This window comes from Lepisosteus platostomus, chromosome 6, assembly GCF_059453375.1.
Source record: "Lepisosteus platostomus isolate fLepPlt1 chromosome 6, fLepPlt1.hap1, whole genome shotgun sequence".
In the NCBI taxonomy this organism is placed as follows: Eukaryota; Metazoa; Chordata; class Actinopteri; order Semionotiformes; family Lepisosteidae; genus Lepisosteus; species Lepisosteus platostomus.
In genome coordinates, this window is record NC_142616.1 from 28,937,242 (window position 1) to 28,954,828 (window position 17,587).

The following is a 17,587-nucleotide window of genomic DNA, read 5'->3' on the forward strand; positions in this document are numbered from 1 at the left end:
TTATACCCCATTAAGTGGTTCAGAAATGGGGTATTCAGCTCAAAACACTCCCTGACCAACTAATGTGCAATATTCTAACATGTTGTTTTCTGTAGTGTCCTTCACAGTTGAGGCCTGTGGGCAGGACTCTGGATGAGAAAGATCATATACTGCACACAAACCAGCAATGGTTCGCTGTACCATTTTCACGATAAAACAGGACTTTCATCACACTTCAATAAGATGGAAATTCCTAAGAAACTGTGTTTTTAAGATTAATAATTAAGAGTTCTGGGACATGCAACATAAAATATACAGAATATATATGCTGTATATATATGAAAAGTGAAATCACAGAGTGGACACTGTATTAGATTTGTAATACCTGTGTACTTCAGAATAATTACCTTTCTTTTGATCTCATAATACCTGGGTAGTGTTGAGAAAAGTTACTTTTAAAAACCGATCCATTGCGGTTACAAATTACTTGTGTGAGAGCTTATATTTTTAAAATTAATGAAAAGTTGGAGAAGATCGATTTTAAGAAGTAATGTCTGATTTGCATAACAATTACTGTACACACTCAACACATTACTGTAACTAAGAAAATTCAATTGTGAAGGTATCTTTCATCAATACTGCCCTAGTGTTAAAACCAATAATATACTGTTGTAACAGAAGAAACAAGGTTCTTGATCCCGAGATGAAGTGAAACAGATGAGTTTATTGCATGCAAGGAACAATAAAGCCGAAGTCTTGTTTCCCGCAAGAAACAACAAAACCGAAGTATTGTTCAACGTACTGTTACAAACTTTTGGGTTATATAGTGTTTTCTTCTCCGTTTCTGACGTCACTCGGTATGATGGTAAAGAGGGGGGTTCATGGTATTTGGCCAGTTTACGATGTTCTGGGCAAATGGTCAGTTTTAACATTACACCCAGGGGGGTTCCTAGCTGGCATCTGCAATCCTTATCAGTTAACCCCCTTTCCTGCCATAAACCCCTGCTTGTGACTTGGAAGTCTAAACCCCCTACAGAAAAGATTAAATTCAAACCCCCGTCTTCACATCTTTCTTCATTCCCCCCTTATAAAATATGGCATACGTCAGTGTAGCCTATTTTTATACATACAATGTCAGGGCAGATCTTTCCTTTCTTGGCGAACAGGTATGTATTGCCATGACATTGTACGTTCCACGGTTATGGCAAGATGTGATACATGTTTTTGTGCACGTGATGATTACAATTATACATATAAACAATACTACTCCTACAGATAAACACTATAAAAAGGTTCCACCCCAGGCCCCAAACACAGACTTTACCCAAGGCCCAATTCCCCAATTTTCAGTATAATAGTCCTGATATTTCTGTCCCTCATTGTAAATGTGTTGGGCCAGATCTGAGATGTGCTCAGAATTATCAGGAATATATGTGCAGCATTCAGTGCCAATTACTGCACAAGTTCCTCCTTGGGCCGCCAGTACATAATCTAAAGCTAGTCGGTTCTGCATGGCCACTGTTCTGAGGGCTACCATCTCATCATTAACAGCCTTCAGACTAGATGAGGTAGAATTTGCTAATTCTTCTAAAGTCGAAGCCATTTGAATTAACTCTCGACTCAGAAAGTTCATGCCGGCTTGTGGAAATATTATACCTAAATAATATTCCCAATCAGCCAATTTTCTTTGTGGTCTGTGGTTAGGTCCGAAGGGGGTGTGGGTTTGAACACGGATATGAGGAACCACATATCCTAAATAACATGAGCCAGACCACTGGGCTGGCAACCATGGGTAGGCTCGTTTTCCACAAATGAAATATGTTCCGTTTGGCGCTCCCCATGCCTCTGAAAATAAGAAACTTATACCGAATTGTGGGGTGTGCCGATCCCATCCTGGAATTTGGAAGGTAGAGGTGGATATATTTGCAGAGATGGTAAGGTTGCAACGACTCCATCCAACCAAGTGCAGACCATTAGTGTGCTGAAAACATATGTTTCCCTCACGTTCCTTATTTAGAGTCAGGTATGGTGGTGTATGGCTTCTGTTATATTTAGGAGCGTAAGAGCCTGTGAAACTCGTGGGCTCTAAGCCTCGCTCCTGTAGATATTGTAATGTTGTGCAGGTTAAAGTCGTGTTATGGCAACCCCCATAGTTTGTCATATTAAAATCTCCTAAATTATCCCTCCAAATGATCATGCCTATGACTTCCTCGAGACGCCAAGGAATGGCTCCCATAGGAAGTCCTCCCTGTACATATTTGGGTAATGCTGCACACACCCAGCAGGCACTTTGGTTGGTTTTCTTAGCTGTCAGATAGGAGAGGCCTAAAAAGGAATTAATTCCATGTTCTCCTTTGTGGGAGAGATGATCATTAATCCCTGCGGAACATAGTTCTACAGCAACAATTATCATTATTGACAGAAATGATTTCATTCTGAGTCTGTAAATGGGGATGAGGCTCGTCGGCAGTGTGGCGCGTGGATCCAGCGATCTTTTCCTTCCACTCGAACCGCAGACTCGGTTGTCAACAGGATCTGGATCCCACCTGGGCTGGAGAACCTGTGAAGGAAATTTCCTGATCCACACCCACTCTCCTGGGATGAGGTTGTGCCCTCCTTCAGGTGGTGGTCCCCACGCCTCCAGGACCTGCTCGCGGGCTCCTTGGGTGGCCTCTGTCAGCTACTTGCAATAATACAAAGGAATGGTTGATCCCTCTGAGGAAACCCCAGTCTCAGCACCTGTAAGAGAACTTGTTTCAAATTATTAAAGGCGGCTTTTGCTGCAGGAACCAAGGCAATCTTGTCCTTGTACTGCACTCCCCCCTTAAGCAGATCTGTTAAGAGTTGTGCTCACCCTGTAAAAAACATTGCACCCAGGCCCTGTTAAAATTCCACAATGCTAGACACAAAAGGGCCTTATCATAACTGCTTCTATTAGACACTCTAAAGCTGAAGCAACTCAGACTTGTGGGTTTCCTCGTCAGGGGAAGCACTCAGAATACCATCAACATACTGAGTGATCACAGCCAGTTGAAGCCACGTGATACCCTGTTCTGCATAGTCATTCTTTGTAATGCATAATATTTCAACCCAATAGATCTGGGATCAAACCACCCATTAAAATCTGGTACTCGGCAAGTAAAACTTGCTGTCCCAATACTCCTGTGGCCTCCTGCCATCTTCCCATATACATTGCTCTATAGTACACTGTTGAACAGAGGAGTGAAACAAGCAGGACAGTAGTGCTCCAGTATCCCCTACAGAAAAACCAACACTCCATTAACAGTACATTTTTATCCACTGGACTGGGACAGACTTAGGGAGGCTACAAGGGATTTACAGGATCTAATCGTTAGGTAAACAGATTTTCTCACAAGACGTTATTCTCCCCAGTCTCGATTCTAAACCTACAGCGTTTCAGCATGTCTGGTTTCGAGACATTCGAATAAAACCAAATTGTTTCCACTATTGCAACTAATTGTATAAATTACAATTTATAATAATACAAAAACTGTTAAACTACTTTTACGTCCACCTGTACTGTACTTATACGTTTCAGACGCTCTTATATTTTCCAATCTCCTTAAGTTGATTTTCGTCAAGTCTCTGTAGTTACGTCTCTAGCCAGTCCCGCTGGCTAAACACACTCACACCGTCATTTAGTAGACCAAAACTCACAGTTGCACACATACATGCCGGCACACAAATTCATAAAACACACATATACATCGAGAATATATTTTTCTCTTCGTAATACAATGTGCTGTATTCTTGTTTTACTCCTACATGAATCATTTTAATTCCTGAAGCGCACTCCAGGTTCGCTGCATTTCTAATTTCGGGTGCGGTACTTTAGCCCACCGGTCAATATCTTACGGTTTTGGATTTGATCGTATGGGGGAAATCAGGGAAGGTAGGTGCGATTGCAGACCCCCTCGACGGGGTGCGAGACAGTGTTAGAGTGGCGCTGTCATCAACGGCACCAGCCCCTGCTACATCAAGTCCTTTCCCACTTCGAGTGAGAGTACAGACCTGCGGGCGCCCTCCCTCTAACAGGGGAGACCCTGATCCGTCTTTATCATACTCATACCAAGTGTTATCCCAATCAGACCCCCCTTCTCCATATGGCCACTGAGGGAATTGATCCCAATTATTTTCGTTTCCTGCCTGTTTGTTCCCCTGTGGGAGAGCAGGATATAACTTAGTCGCCGGCTGTAGCACATTAACCAGTGCAGCGTGACCAGGAGTTAATTCCTAATTCGTTTCTCATTCTCCTGTACTGCCTCTTTTAGCTTTTTTTTTCCGTATACTCTTTCGTAGCGAGTAAAGTATATCTTCTTCCGGGTATTTATTTTCCCCGTAAACACACTTTTAAGTCACATCCCAATTTCTTTCTTTTTCGTCATGTATCTGCCACCACTGGTGCCGGCCGTGCACCAGGGTGGGAGCTACATGCTTGTGCTTTTGCCAATCAATACTCATATATGCTTTCTTTACAGGCGTCTTCGCCCCAAATTCCCTCTGACAAACTCAGCTTTTTCCATATTTTTCTCCTTCTTTTCCGTCAACTTACACTTTTCCGATATTTAAACGGACCCTTCCACCACTTTCTCAAACCATCAGTTAGCGCACATGTTCGGTCTCTTTAAGATTTACTTTTGTCGTGTGTGAGGTAACAGCTCATTCAGTAGGGGGATGCTTTCACTTGAAAAACCTGTGCATTCCTGCACTCATTCAGCCAAGGGCGTCTGTTACCTCAGGATCTAAATGCCTCTCCGAGACTTTAGAGAGGACTTACACCGCACTGTTCACAGGTAAGAAACGAGACCTCGAAAACCCCCTTTCTTGATCAGTAATTCACCATCCCCAGAACGCCAGCATCGCTGCTTTTGCCCCGGGGTGGACTTACGCACTGAGCTCAATCAGGGCGATTCTCGGGTCCCCCAAATCCTGCCACTTAATGCCCCGCTCCCCACTATGAGGTGCGCCCATGCCAGTGTCGCGCGTGTGTATATGTATTTCACAAACAAGGAAAACACCAAAAACATACATACATATATCTCCTCCACTCCTGCTTCCTTTAAAACAAAAAAAAACCACGCCACGCCAATCTGTGCACGATCAAGGCGTAGCTAATCTCAGGACCCCGGGCGTAATTAAAGCCCACACCAATCCTGGATTATACGTGCATTTAATGCACCACTCAGCTCCAGAACCCCGGGCGCAATTAAGGCCCGCACCGATCCCGAGCCACAGAACTCCGGGTGCAATTAAGACCCACACCAGTTCTGACCTTCAGAACTCCGGGTGCAACTAAGACCCACACCAGTCCTGAACTACGTGCATTTAATGCACCACTTGCTCTAGAACCCCGGGCGCAATTAAGGCCCACACCGATTCAGAGCCTCAGAACTCCGGGTGCAATTAAGACCCAAACCAGTTCTGAGCTTCAGAACTCCGGGTGCAATTAAGACCCACACCAGTCCTGACTTCACGGTAAGGGTCCAAAACCCGTTCAAAACTCCACGCGCAATTAAGGCATACACCAGCTTCGAACGCCTGTACACAATACCGCGGAACCCCTGCCAGACCAAATTCTGGGCTTACAGCAAACAACCCATTACATACACCGGTGCCTTCCCCGGGCCAGAGGAATTCAGAAACTCACGTTTACTCCGTCATCTCGGGCGATTCTCGCAGGGAGCAGAGATTTCCCAATCGGTCAGAGAGAGTCGGGACTTTTAAATAAAAGAGGAGTCCTTACCTCTTAGTTATGTGCGCGCTGACCGTCTCTCCTGCCGATGGGAAGTTCTGCGCCTTCTGGAGCATCCTGCCGACTACGCCAAATTTGTTGTAACAGAAGAAACAAGGTTCTTGATCCCGAGATGAAGTGAAACAGATGAGTTTATTGCATGCAAGGAACAATAAAGCCGAAGTCTTGTTTCCCGCAAGAAACAACAAAACCGAAGTATTGTTCAACGTACTGTTACAAACTTTTGGGTTATATAGTGTTTTCTTCTCCGTTTCTGACGTCACTCGGTATGATGGTAAAGAGGGGGGTTCATGGTATTTGGCCAGTTTACGATGTTCTGGGCAAATGGTCAGTTTTAACATTACACCCAGGGGGGTTCCTAGCTGGCATCTGCAATCCTTATCAGTTAACCCCCTTTCCTGCCATAAACCCCTGCTTGTGACTTGGAAGTCTAAACCCCCTACAGAAAAGATTAAATTCAAACCCCCGTCTTCACATCTTTCTTCAATACTGTATGAGCAAAAACTACCAATAATTGTTGTTTTAATCGCAGAAATCGAAAGCTGTATGCACTTGGTGCTTTTAATTTGTTCTAGGGCTTCCTGGGTGGTTAAATAGGTAAAAGCACTCACACAAGCATACAGTATGCTGAACTCTTTGATCACTGATTTGGTTGTATCACTAGCCAACTGTGACTAGGCTGTCCCAAGTGACTGAATACTGCTGAGGGGAGGGTGAGATCAATGACACAGTGAGCCCTGTGGTCTCTTGGCTGTTTGCAGGCATTTGGTGTTGTTAGTGTTGGTAAGGCATGTGCCTCTCCTCCATTATGTGTTAACTGTGACGTGTTAAAAATCAAATGGCTTAAAGCTGGGCAGGTTGGAGGAGTCTGTTTACACTTTCTCATTCTGTTGCAGGTTCGTGAATAAAATAATATACATATATATTATTGCCAGATCAATCTACATATATACAGTACAAATTGTCTGAATACATGTCATAAGCTGTACAAAAATAACAACTAAATTAACATTTAGCCATGACTGACTGAATGAATCAAACGTTTTGGGAATGCTGCCTTTTAAATTTATTAATTTAATTTTTATTTTATCTGTACCTTAATTTAATTTCTGTATGTTTATAATCCCCTAGAGTTTCTTATTTTCTCTTGCTTCTTCCTGCTGTGCTCTGAGATGTTTGATGTCAGATTCAGCCATCTGTTAAGAGAGAGAAAAAGACATTCTGGCAACACAAGTAATCTTTAGAATCTGTTTCAAATTACCTACCAATTATTATGCTGAGATAAAGGACTGGTACTAATGATGTTTCTTGACAAGGTGTGTTTAAAAAAGCAAAATGAGAGAATACAATTTTTGTTTGAAGAACTTCGAACCCCATTGCACAACGAGAATGCACTAACTGTTCAGCTCAGGTGAGTCAGAGCTCAGTCTCCATGGAAAATGGCCGCATTCGCATAAGAAGTTGAACTCCCCCCAGGACCGTGAGGACACACTCAGGCCAATTGTCCCCACAACCTGCCCCACTTATCCAGGATATTTAAACCCTGATCTGCCATTGATCCAGTACTCTGTCATTGAGATACCTTCTGGCTAGGGTAGTGCTCACAGCACAACAAACCTGCTTCCAAGAATGACAACCAGCCTGAGTTCACCCCATGTACTGTCTGTGTCAAGCCTGTACTGCCTGTTGTCACCCTGTCTGTCCACCCAGGCACCAGATCAGTGGCATAGAGCTATACCTCCTACCTAAAAACCCAGCGTAGCAGAAAAGCCACCCTGCCCTGCTCAGCCCTGAAAGTTGTGCTTGCCTTCAGCCTAGATCATCCTGTCTGCTATCACCTCTCCTTTTCGGCAGCTATCTTCTCCTGCCTTTGTAACTCTGATCCTGTTCGGCCATCTCCATCAGCTCCCATCACTCCTCATGCCTTTACTGGGATCAAGCATTTGGATTCCTCAGGCTGTCAGCAAGACATGGCTCTTTCCATATATCCACAGTGCTGTAACACTAACAGTAACAAATGGAAGTAATTCACAACACCTGTATGGCACATACTGTACATCTCACTATAAAACAGTGCCCTTTATAGGAATTCTTAAAAGTTATCTATAAAGCTGGATTATGGATGCTTACTGCCTTTTGTTCAAAATGCAGCTTTCATTTCACTTCAAACAACAACAGTATTTTAAGATTTTTTTCTTAAATTAGCAACAAAGTGTTTTTGTGTGAGTGTGCATGATTATGTGCATGATTAAATGCACCTTCATGGGGACCATAACATTGTCATTTTATTTACATGGGCAGGGTTATTATAAAGTTGTATAATAAACTCAAGGAAGAGTATCTCTATATCTCCGGTAGTATAAGCAACTTATTTAATTCCGTGTCATTCACTTGAACTCATCTGCTCATCTGGATGATTCTCTTCTTGTGAATTGAATGGAGATAGGATATAATGAAGAAAAATACAGTGGTCTTGTGTTTAATGTTGCAACTTCACAACAGTTTTCCTCATATTCATGTAGTCTTTCACTGAGTGCTTCAGCTTCTTCCCACCTTCCGAACACATGCTGACTTGGTTGATTGGTGTCTGTGCAGGTGTGTGTGATGGGCCAATGTCCCATTAAGAGTGTACTCCACTTTGAGCTCTGTGCTACCAGAATAGGCTCCAGGAATAATCAGATTTCTGATGGATAGAGGAAGATTTCTCCATAAAGGTGGTTCCTTGACTTATAATCACCCTGTGTATCTTGCTACTTGCATTTTCTGCCTTTCTTGCATCTACTTCTCTCCAGGTGAAGCAAAGAAAGTGAATTTGGCTCACTTGCCTCTACTATACCCTGTAACTCCTGCTGTGGAGATGCATTCATGTGCATTGCAGGTACAGTATTTCCATTCCTTACTTTGATCGAGCTTTGTGCATGATATGTTGTCAAAGGTGTTACAGTTAATCTAATGTCAGAAGACATGCAGTTCCCCCGAGAAACTGCTGGAAAACAGATTAGTTTAATCTCTTTTTGTTTTCTTCTGGGAAACATAGTTTAATAAATAAAATATGATATGCTGTAATGGGGTGTTTATTATTGCCTTTGAATAACCCTAGCTCTGAGCAGTGTGGAGTGGTTGCAGCAGAAATACATTATCCATGTATGGGTGTTCAGTGGGTATCTCTCCCAACAGACACATTAAAGCTCAGTTGGTATTCAGACAGGTCCTAGACTGCTGAGCTAGAAAAAGACCTAGCACTACAATCTCTCACAGTCTGTTTGAACAAATGACACTTCTTGAAACAAAACATAGCACACAATGCTTTAAGAAATACAAACGTACATTTGAAAACGTAATATAGAAGGATAATGTATATCAACATTTACACATGCAAGCTATTGTGTGGCAGAGAAAGTGCCAGAGGAGTGAAACCAAAATGTGCTTTTTGAATGAGATGAGTTGAGATTTCAAAGAGTTTAAAAGGCATGGGACATATTGCCAGTATAAGTTATTAATGATCAAAATCTGAACTGCAATTAAACTGCAGAATGTGGATGCCATTTTTATGGCTGTGATATTTCACTTTTTTGTCCCCTAAAATTATTACTTAAGCCTTAAAGCTTTTCTTTCTGAAGCGCAGCCAATTATATGCAATCAAGCTTATAAGATTAAAATACAAAGCACCATTTAAAAACATTTTTAATTAACATACTGCATATCAGTTCAGAAAATGATATAGTTTGCAAATTAATCAGCCTGCCTGTGTGCAGCTGTGAATGATCAGGCTGCAGTTTTTGAGTTTTCTTGAGTTTTCTGCTGGGCTCTATGCTGTTCCTGGAGTCTTGTAAAGAGTGGTCAACCCAGGACACATCGATTAGCTCATCTCTGCTAGTGGGACAGGAATGCATTTCTGCTAGTGGGGTAGAGTAAACCATTACTCAAATTCTAAAACCTGTGACAAGCCTCCACTCTAATGCACCCCTTATTTACTATTATTATTTGTAAGCTATACCTGTACATACGTAGACACAACTTGATTGCAACACTTAGATCTAATGGATTTAATCAAATATTTCAAATATCAATCAAAATTACACGAAATGTAGTAAATTACAAAAGCACAAGACCAGTTAAAGGTAAAGTATCTCTCAGATAATAATGTGAAACATTTAGATGATGAAGGGGAGATATTTTAATGTATTAATGTGTAAATGTTACACTCAGGCGTTTGTTAAGGAAGGACAATGTTCCTTAGTTAGGGAAAAGAGTTTTATATTAAATTATTAGCACAGAAGAGGCAAAATTGTTACGAATACTAAAAGCGCTTCAGATAAGTCTTCAGGGTCGGATGGCATTTTACAGTATAAATTAAGAAAAAAACAGTGAATCTGTCACACAACACGCCACAGTCACCTAAAACAACAGTAACACCTATTGACAGAACTAAACTAAATAATTCTATGTATGATAGTAAGCTTTAGGAGACAGTCAGCATGGATTTAAAAATGATAGCTCTCTCATTGTGAGATGCTAGAATTCTTTTAAAATGCAATACCAGTAATACATAAAATTACTGCGTACCTAACAATATGGTGTACAGTATTTAATTTTTAAAAAATTTTCTCCCAAAAGATAAAAACTTAAAAGATCAAATTAGAAACAGTAAGCATGCAAGGCAATATACAGTATATAGTAAGAATGAAAATTGGTTCATGGTTAAAAAACAGAAGGTACAGATAAGGAATGAAATTGAGGTGATGTCTTTAGTTGAGTGCAATTGGATCTGTATCAGGACTATTGCTCTTCTACATAGGTGTGGAAGATATACATACTGTATAGGAGTATATAAGATCCAGGTATAAGAGTAATCTAAATTCTTGTCTAAATAGTAATCTTGTCAGAATTGCAAATAATAATATAATGGACTGCTCATTGAGAATATTCTGTAAATGCTATCCACTACATTACAAGAGATGTGATAATGTTACTATTGCTGCTTTGGAATCCGTTAAAAGAAAGGTACATTCTCAAGATTCAAGGAATTTCCAAGCTAAAAGAACTTAATCTGTTTAGTCTTGCACTGAGAAGACTACAAAGGAAATAGATTAGAATATACATAATCCTCAAATATATTGATAAAGTCTGACCAACTAACTTCATTGCAATCAACATTGAAATATGAACCAGAAAACACACTGGAAAAGAAGGGAAAATACATATGAAAGTGAGAACAGAACTCACTTTCTTTCACAAAGAGCTTGTGTAAAAATGGTATCTTTGTATATTGCCATATAGTCTCACATTGAAATTTTAACTTAAATTGCATTTTCATTATGTATCAGTAAATCACCTTATGTTATAGGATTCAGTGCACTGAATACATTACAGAGGTGATGTCACTTCCTTGACATCTCTGATTGGAGTGCAGAAGACCTACTCTTGTGGTGCAGCAGAGTTGGCCACTGCCTGCGAAGTGACACTGAACCTGCACTAAGCCTGTGAGCATCTGTGATCTAATCCTGACAAGGGCACAGCAGAGCTGCATGTGTAACACTTAGATGAGCTAGTTTTCCACAGTATCTGTTTATGTATATCATTTCATTTTTCTCAAAGGTAATCTTCCTTGAATAATGACACCGATGTAGTTCTCTAACATGGATGTTATGCTGTTACTGAATGTTTGCTGTTAATGAAAAGCCCGAGGAACAACAGTGCACATCATCTGCAGTCCTCTGCCCCTTCTAAGACAATGTTTGGAGTCTATTTTTATTTCTTTCCTGTTCTTTACTGTCCTGCTGTTTATTTTGTCCCATAGACTAATGCGGTCCTTTGCCTGGTCATGCGTGACAGCAGATTAAAGAGTTATGCAGGCAGTATTACGATTTCTATCTCCATTTGAGGCCTATTCAGCCAATAACCCTCCACCCTGTTTATTTACAGACACCGTGGTAAAAAGCCTCTGCAGAGCTTTTGTGGATGCATTTATTACTGGAATCATCCCCTTAATATGTTTCATTGTCTTTTGAATATGATTATCTGAGGCGTTGTGAATGAACTTGCCCGGCAGCCAGTCTTATCTGCAGCTCACAAGCGTCAGTGCACAGCTCCCACGAGCCTCTCCTCCGCAGGATGGATGGTAAATTTGCAAAACTTGCAGAAAAAGAGGACAGAAAAAGACAGCGGGTGGAAGAAAACAGAAAAAGAAATGTGTGTTGTCTGGGGAGCTGATTATAGACATGTTCTTCTGCTGTTATATTGCTTTTACCTCCAAACAAACCTCCTTGCCTGCAGCATAGTGAATTTTTGAAAGTATTGCCAGGAGGAAGATAGCGGTGCTGGAGCTTCTTAAAGCTGTATTGTACTTGCCAGCGGTTAGAAACAAAACATAAGAGCTCCTAAACCAAGTTAGAAGAGTCTTAACTGAAGTATTTAAAACCTTGAGAGGGATTAATAAAATCAGTCCAAATAAATGAACTGAAGCAGACAGCAAACAAAGACTCTGAAGCCAGGCAAGGAAGAAAGTTTTTCAATGTGAATGTGAAGTTCTGCACAGTTGTCACTTGGAATTGTCAAGGTAGAGAGTGGTAGCACACTTAAAAACCTGTTTCTGCAGAACTGAGGAATGGCCTCCGCATGATACAGTATCAGGACAGAAAACTACAGTACAGGGCAACTCTGCAGTTTTCTGTTTTCTGCTCCATTCTTATATAAATGTAAATACATTCTTCTCTATTCTGTAGTTAATTTTTAATTAGCTCTAGCTACCAGCAATGTCATCACCATCTCTATGTGTTAATTTAGATCTAATTACAGGAGGCATGGTGATGTATCATCTCTTTCCATAGTGTCTGCATACATCTGAGTCAATATACAGTACAGGCTGCAACGAGAGAACAGCTTGGCTCTGACTGATAGGACTGGGAGTATAGTGGACAAATATAGTGGACTGACCCAAGATCTCCAGAAGTATCTGAATGTCAGCTGCCTCTCTAGAGTGTATTTCTATATTTTAAGATTAAGGTTAAGATTAGCTTGCAAATAAAGTTTAGCCTTATGGTTTGGAAAAGCATTAGGTACATAGTATAGTTAAGGTTAGGATATGATTGTTTGTATAGCTGAAATTCTCCTGACAATGGTTTCACGAAACGTTCTGAGTGCTACTGTATTTATTGCAAGCCGGCACAATCATTTATCAAAGTCCCAGCTTGGCATAAACCAGCCATGATCTCCAGGAGTTTAACTGCCTGCAACTTGGAAGTGAACCTAAGGAAGACTTAAAAACTACAGCCACCCTCCCCTTCAGGATTCAAATCTGCAGATAATCAAGATCAATTAAGAATGACTTAAAAAGTACTGTGGTGTTGCTGGGGTTGGGATTTTTTATCTGCTGGTTGACTTGGAAAGGAGGTCTTTGTGGCACCCATATTACTGGAGAATAAAAGCTATTTTTGTGTGAAGGTACTATATTTAATGTTTTCTACCCAAAGGATGGTGTTATTTTTGTTTTACAACTACTTTATGTACAGTAAACTAGGCCTTTTTGTTTAGTACTTTGGCTAAACAACAAAGAAAAGAAACATTGTTTTGAAGGAATTCCCAAGTTGTTTCCATGTACTTCTGTGTTCTGTGTACTAATTATGAATTCAATCTGTGAACTATGCCAATGATTTTGTGGTAAGATGTTTTGTGTAAAACTCTTAAACTGAAAGAGTGCTTTGTTTTAAAGTTTAAAGGTCATATTGGATCAGTTTTCAAAATTAAAAGTTCTTTACTGTTGTCTTTGAATGATGTGTGCTGAGCTCTTGCTTCAAGTCTGTCAAATCCTCTGCAAAACCTAATTTATATCAGAGAATACAGTCCTCAAGCATGAACCCCAACTGAAGTCAAAGGCACATACAATCACTAAACATTTTGTGCATGACAGTACAAAGTCTATGCAGAAATAAGTGTTCTGTGACAATCTAATCCAGACTCAGAAATGGTGTACCAGTGCTGCAATATACTGTGTATATAAACACAGAAAACAGGTCACAGAGGAAAAGTTTTGTGCAATGTGTAACATAGGTCATTGAATCGTTTGAACAGTCGTGTTGTGGCAATGTTTTATGGCATTATCAACACAAATAGTCTATTCTATTTGCATGACAACTACGTGATAAATCCAAACAGATTAGATGGATGTTCTCATTAAAGAACATGTCTGACACAAGGGCTCAGAGAACCATGCACACCATCTGGCTGTTTCAGTTTCCCCTTGATCTTATTTTGTAAAGCCCGAGGAAGTCCTTGCAATTTAACAACACGCTGGGCTCATAACCTAATAAAACCAGAAAGGCAATGATAAACCCTGTATTTTAAATGATCGGTGAAATGAGGCACTGTAACAAACCTATGCTGTTCTAGGCCTCAGAAGGAACAGCTGTATGATGGTAAGTGTTGAGTTTACGATCTGTAAACAGATATCAGAAAATTTGTATGATCCAGTCTACTGTTTAACTCTGTGCTTGTGAATTACCCTGCTGCTGCCAGCAATAGACTTTGCAGGGAGCATCATTGTCCTGAAGAGCAGACAGTAAGAAATGTAACAAAATGTACAGATATCAAGGTAATGAAATGATGCAGACTTCCTGTCTACACAGATAAATGTAATTATATAAGGGCTGTCCAATTCTGGATCTTTCAGCAGGTTTTCAGTCAAATGCAGCTCTTAACAAGCTAACCAGGGGGTGACTGGCTTAACTGGATCAATTAATCAGCTGCTCCCAGCTCTACAGGTTCTGCTGTCTTAGAGACATTGAGAACTTCCAGACACACCAGCCAAGACCAGGTCCATCCAAGACCAGGATTGGACACTCCAGCTATAACTACTTTATTGTTTTGATTCTCTAAATCAACACCAAGTATTGTTCTACCTACAGTATAAATGAAAATAATCTAACCAGAATCGGGAGATGTTTTATATAGTTTTTAATTCTAACCCATTTTTGCCTTTAAGGAAAATAATAAGAAAAACTTTAAAGTAAATTGTCTAATGCGTATGGCTAGTGCTGCTTAAAGCTTTACAGAGGTACTTATATATGAATGAAGTCTGTCTATGCAGTTAGACTCCTAATTATATTACCTGTTACTGATAATGCAATATGAAACATAGGGTTTCCCGGCTAACCCTAACATAACTATCATTAAACCCATGCAGCTATAGAAATAATGGAATCCTTTGCTTAAAGTAACCCTCTAGAGAGGCTTCACAGGTGATGATTTAAAGACACCTATAGAACCAGCTGCTCCCTGACGTTCCAAGAATGAAACAAAGAACCACCTCCTCCAAACCGTTGGTCAAATATAACAAAAACAAAACACGCACAAAGAGATGCAGATAATCTCTTCCCTCACCCATCACGTCAGCAAACAACAACACTAATAATAAGAAAGAGTAGATTAATAAGACCCATTGTTCCAATGCGTCAAAGTGTCAAAGAGGTGAAAACCGTGGATTATCTCATTATGTTAGGCATATTCAACAGTGTGATGGTATATTACTTATCTTAATTGTTCATAAAAAATGTCATGCCTGAAATTGTCATAATAATAACTTAAAAAAGTTATTTTTAAATGTTCCTGCTGTATTCTGATGAACCTGGGAAAATACAGTACAATGCTTCTTATACACAGCAGCCACATACTAGGAATGAAAACAGAGAACCCCCACAAATCCACTTAAAACCCTCTGTTAGCTTTTGTTAATGGTCTTTTGTATCCCACCTTGCTGTCCTACTTTCATAGAGCAGAATTATGAAACTAATTTTCACGTATACTCACACAGACACTCAAGCATCCTTTACCATCAATGAAAGCTTTGTTCACTAATAGCATCTCATTGTTGTTGCTTTTGTTGTTTTGTGGTGTGGTAGAATCATTTCAGTTTCTAAAGGGCTCTCCACAGATTCCAAAAAGCCCACAGGAGAGAACAGGAACAGTGACCTTCGGACATACTGAGCCTTTTGCTTTCAGTCTCCTACTTGGTCCTGCTCTACATGCACTTGGCACAACCAAGGTCCACCCTCTCATTGCATTCCTTTCAATACCTTGACAAGTTGATGGATTTACATAAATGGGACATTTGTCCAGGTGCTGCTGAAAACCTTTCTGTTTCAGCAGCATCTGACAGGTTTTCTGTCTAATTTTAATTCCCACAGGAAGCAATGACAAACCAAAAACAACGTCTTCTGACATATGTGAACAACAGCAGATTGCAATTTAGTCATTAGTTGAGGTATTCAAACTCATATTAGATCTGTATTGGGTTTTCCTGTGGGAAAAGCAGAATGCCAATGTGAAAAAAAGGCTGCACTCAAACAGCCCCTTTCTGATGTCTAACAATTTAAACTTGACTGTCCTTGAAAGAAGAAAAGGGGGATTGTGCATTGTGGCAATATCCTTGAAAACCACAAAACGGTGAAATGTGACTATTTGTTCATGCACAGTGATTTTATCTCCTCAAATCTGGTGGTGTCATGTCACTGCAGTGGCCCTCTCAGTCAAGGGGAGTGAAAGGACCTGTGTGGATTTTATCCAATCCAAGCAACAGAATTGGCACTATGTGCTTCATTTTCCATAGATAGCATACAGATGAGGTAAGAATGAGAACTGCACTTTCTTTCATTCAAGAGGCATGACATCTGAGGTCAAACTTCACATAAAGGTATGATTATGGTCAGTCTTGGACAAAATACTCAGTAACATAAAATACTCAGAGTAATTTTATCAAAATACCTAAGACAAAATACTTGCTATGAACTATGAATTTTAAACATTATACATTTACCTTTCACAAATCAAAATAAGATATGCAAAGATATACAATAAATATTATTTTGTCATTAATGAATATTGAGTAGTGTATACATTTAAAAACTGGCTCAAAGGTTATGAAGTTATGACAAATCTGTATTGTCTACAGTATTTTCTAACCACTTCTTCCAATTTAGGGTTGCGGGGGGAACCGAAGCCTATCCCAGCAAGCAATATGACAAATGTAAAAAGTAATTATTCGACAGACGGAACTGGAAAAATCTATGTATGAAAAAGAAGCAGGTATTTTTGCTATCTCATGAACATATCCATTATGGGGAAGCAATACGAAGTCTAACAGAATGGCTGTTACAATGAATGACATCACTTTATAGGGGATGTTCATGGAATTAGAGAACAGATGAGAATTACTTCCCAGAATTATCTTGTATTAATATCTTGTGTAAAGAAACTCTAATACTTAAATGATTCGGAGAAGGTGACACCTCAGTGGTGCAGCAGGGCAGCTGCTTCACAAATTGCGGACCCTGGGTTTGATTCTGACCCAATGTCACGATCGTAATCGCTCCTCTTAAGGGCGCTCTAGCTCTTTCACATTTTAGTTGATTTTGTGCACCAACAGCCAATCCTGCCCCTCCTTATTTAAGATGGGCGATCTCGGTACTCCTGGCTCTGCACTGGAAGACGGACGCCCGGAGGCCCGCCTACCATCAAGTCGCCCTACATCCACAGCTTGAGGGCATAGGCCTCCTATCGGCGTCCTGACCCTGCTGAGTCCAGGGCGTAGAGCACCTGGCTTTGTCATCCCCATTTTTATTTCCCGTCCCTGTACCAGATCCCGTTCCGCTTTTAACTCTGTTTTGTCCTGTCTCGTTTGGATTACCTGGTTTTGGACTTTTGGACTTCACCCTGGATTTCCCCCCTGGACTCCTTGGACTTGTACACCCTACCTACACCCCCCCATCTATCAACCCCTCCTGATCCTCGTCGTCTCCTCCCCGTCCTATTCCACTCACTTACGGATTAGGGTCCAGTACT

At 40.5% G+C, this 17,587-nt stretch overlaps 1 protein-coding gene across 2 annotated transcripts in view; it reads right to left on the reverse strand.

Moving 5' to 3' along the window:
• Positions 1 to 6,794: 6,794 nt before the first annotated feature.
• ccser2a (coiled-coil serine-rich protein 2a) overlaps positions 6,795 to 17,587 on the reverse strand; it is a 100,225-nt gene continuing 89,432 nt past the window's right edge. The window contains exon 11 of one of the 2 annotated variants that reach the window (XR_015939537.1): positions 6,795 to 6,948. The gene's annotated coding sequence lies outside the window, so the exon portion shown is untranslated. Of the gene's footprint in view, positions 6,949 to 7,567; positions 7,757 to 17,587 lie in introns of those variants that run through there. The other variant, XR_015939536.1, reaches the window with a different exon arrangement.